The sequence below is a fragment of the Artemia franciscana genome, chromosome 2 (assembly GCF_032884065.1).
Source record: "Artemia franciscana chromosome 2, ASM3288406v1, whole genome shotgun sequence".
Taxonomy (NCBI): Eukaryota; Metazoa; Arthropoda; class Branchiopoda; order Anostraca; family Artemiidae; genus Artemia; species Artemia franciscana.
In genome coordinates, this window is record NC_088864.1 from 20,067,765 (window position 1) to 20,071,317 (window position 3,553).

At 36.2% G+C, this 3,553-nt stretch overlaps 1 protein-coding gene across 4 annotated transcripts in view; it reads right to left on the minus strand.

Annotated features, from left to right (window-relative positions):
- The window catches only part of LOC136038434 (homeodomain-interacting protein kinase 2-like), a 121,780-nt gene extending 120,056 nt beyond the window's left edge, over positions 1–1,724 (minus strand). For 2 of the 4 annotated variants that reach the window (XR_010620205.1, XM_065721517.1), the window contains exon 1: positions 1,616–1,724. The gene's annotated coding sequence lies outside the window, so the exon portion shown is untranslated. Of the gene's footprint in view, positions 1–1,390 lie in introns of all 4 variants that reach the window. The other 2 variants (XR_010620204.1, XM_065721513.1) reach the window with 1 other exon arrangement.
- Positions 1,725–3,553: the final 1,829 nt, after the last annotated feature.

The window sequence follows — 3,553 nt, forward strand, 5'->3', positions numbered from 1 at the left end:
TCTTCTGCTTAATTGAAGTACAACAAAATTGTTTTCAGCTTCATAACTTTGCTCAATTCCATTTTATAAGGTTTTAAAGATATGCAAATACATTTCCTAAATTTTGAAAAAAAAAAACATTGATATGGCTCAGAATTCTACTCAAATAACAGGAATTGTATTTTCAGAACTACAGGCAGAGAAAAAGCAACTAATAACTGAAAATTAAGGTAAAATGTTGTTTTGTCACAATTTCAATAAACCTATCATGTAGGCAAATTTCAGGGCCCTCTAAAGGGAGAAGGAGTCGAGGCGGGTACTTTAAAATACCTTCCTGGGACATACTTTAGCCTGTAGACCCATCCCTGAAAGTTTCATTTTCCTAACCTAAACCCTTTCCAAGATAGCAAGAAGTCAATTAACTAGAATTTTACCATTTGTACAATTACCTTAAATTGTAGCTTGGAGCAATCTAAGGATTTTTCCTAGGCTTCAAAACCCTGCCTACTTTACACATTTTTAGTTTGCCCCATGGGGGAGGAGGGTCAACCAGAAATGGATGCACTTCTAGAATTAGCATTTCTAAGTGCTCTAAAGTGGAAACTATCCTGCTTTGCAGCATAGTTTCCACTTTAGACAGCTTGTGATGAAACTAATCATTTACCTTATACAAGAATCAAACAATAGATACAACATTATCAATATATAGTTGTGGCTGTTGAGTAGGTAACACAATAAAATTCTGAAAAAAAAAATCCTAAAATACTGACTTTATAATTCCTAAATGCCCCACTTTAACTCCAACCCTTCCTATTGGGTAAGTATGTGTCAAACTATATATTTCAAATGCATATTCTCTTTCCTGATTTTGTTATCATTGACCCAATTTATAGGTATTAGGTTTAAACAAAAGAGTGACATGGCGAAATGCATAGGAAATGTAAATTTGAGTGATATATTAGCATATTAGGGCATGGGCCTCCATAAGCTGAATTTCAGGGGGGCAGGGTTTAGCTGGTCTAATCAGCATTTCCAATATGTCTACTGTAAAATAGAAATCTCAAAAAAAAAATATAAGCCAGCATCATTCAGCCAGGGGGTTGGAGCCCCTCCACCCTCTATATGGGTGCCCTTATATCAGAGGTGTTGGGAGTAAAGTGAAGTACTTTTAAGAATGATATAGGTAGGCTTTCTTATGGTAAGTAGGCTACTTCAGGCTTTTTGAATTGTAGTGTTTCTTTCTCAACATCCTCAACTGTAGGCTACACTAATATTAAAACCAAAAATGAAAGATCTTACTAGGGCTATATATGGGTCCATCAGAGGGGCTGAATAGTCAAAAGTGCAGCTTAGCCATAAAAGGAGCATAAAATAGTTAAAAAATCTATTGGATACTCATCAGCACACTTGCCTTAGAAATATATATAATATATCATCCTTTTACGACTCTTTAGGGCTCAACTTTCTGTCTTCTTGCCGTTGAATCAGGTTTTCAAAACCAGCTTCTGTTTTTTGTGCTTTAAAAAATATGTAGGCCAATACCAATTTGGCTAGGCTACTGAGACATCTAGGCAAGGGAAATATTTACTATAGACATTGGATGATTATCAGAAGGCTTTTGAGAAGTTGATATTACCTTATAATTCCTATTATCTTGCCATTTTTAGAAAATTATAGCCTATACAGAAGCTGGTTTGCGACCTTTTCTGTTTATGGATCGCAATCGAGAATATAGTAAACATAGCATAGATGGCACATCACTGGTAATGCGCTTTCTATTATTACTTTGAATAGGTAGCGCATTAAAGAAGTGAAGTTGATCAAAGAAGTTAGAAGGAAGTTCCCATCGTAAAAAAAACTGTTATTTAGCATTATTAAAGTTTCTCTACAAATATAATCATTATTGCAGAAAAATTATTGGTTAATTTCAAATAAAATACATGAAGAAGATAACGCAGAAAAGCAGGATGACTAGTTTATACACTTAAAACAATAATAGCGAGTTCAGGACTGCCAATATCTCTTGCATTCAGTATGCTCTTTGCGCACATGTTTCCTGCCTTGAGGTCCTATTAGCTCATAAAACAATCTTGAAACTTTCAGCTTCTTCTTCTTCTAAAAATAACACTTAGATCCAAAGGAAAAAAACAACTTTGACTTCTTCATAAAGGGCAACAGATGGGAAGAATAGGGTCCTGCTACCTCTCCCGTGCGGTTTAAGAGTATAATACCCAGCAAGTACCGTTACGAGTCTTATGACTGCACACTCTCCTTCTTCAGCTTTTCAAACCTTCTTGTTACCATTTTGACAACATCTTTCAAAAGATATTGTGGACTTTGGGAATTCAAGCAGGAGATGCTAAATAATCTCGACTGTTGCTTCACGTTGGGAGCGGAAAGGACTTAGGTGGTTGTTTAACAGGTGATCTTTCCTTCGAAGAACCATTGCTTGGCTCTTAACCTTCAGAAAAGCCAAGTTATCCGTGCACTCCTTAAAGATCTGTAGTGATAGTAAATATCAACAGTTAGTTAAATTGTAATTTCTAACTCTGAGAGCATCCCTAAGGGTGGTAGATACTGAGCTTTGTCCAATTTCAGATAATTTCTGAACTGCCTTGCTTGGCAGTTTGTCAACCTCCTTGTTAAGTCCGATTCCCTGGCGACTGAAGACGTATTGGAAGGCAAATTCTACCTTACTTTGGAAAGCTATTGTCAATTCACGTAACCGATGGACTTCTCGGTCTGTGCCTTCAAATTGAATTCGTAAAGATGATTGGGAGTCTAATAATGCAACTGCCTTTTTCCTAGGAGATGGGTTTGCGTGGACCACCGTCTGAACATAATACGCAAGCTAATCGAGAAGAAATTCCTACACTGAAAACTGGTGTAAAATTAGCAATTGTTGAAAAAGAAACAAAGACTTTTTTTACTTAAAAGGCTCTGTCCTGCCCTTAGGGTAGATAGCTTCAACTAGCCCTTAGAATAGCTCTATCCTAACCTCCACATACTATGAAAATAATACAGGCTAAGTTGAGTCTAAATTTGATATGGCATAGCCAAGAAAAGGCCCTAAACCCTTTTTCAGTGGTTTCACAGGTCAACTGTCTTGGCTCAGTTAATGCAATGGATTCTATGGAGTATAGCAATTAGTTAAATAAATTTGGCAAGAATTTTGACGATACGGAAGCTAGATTTCTTTGGAAATTATACATCTTTTATTCACCAGATTTTCCAGAAATCTAAGCATTTGCCACATTTCATTTATATCCAATCTCTTCCAGCTTTCTAAGACCCTCAATTTCATATGACGACAAAAAAAAAGAAAAAGAAAAATGCACGTAACGCAAGTAGTGCAGAAAGCTAAAGCTTTCAACTTTATATTTGCTCGTTGGATACTTCCTACAAAACTAAAATCTCGCTTTTGACTCTATCAGAATTCAAGATCGAATGATCTGTCTCCCAAAAAGAGACACCAATTCTACGCGATGAGACTGCAAAAACAAAAGTAATAGACGGGAGACACAACCCCGTCCTAAAATGCTCTACAAACAAGTTTTTCTAATGTTCGATTAAA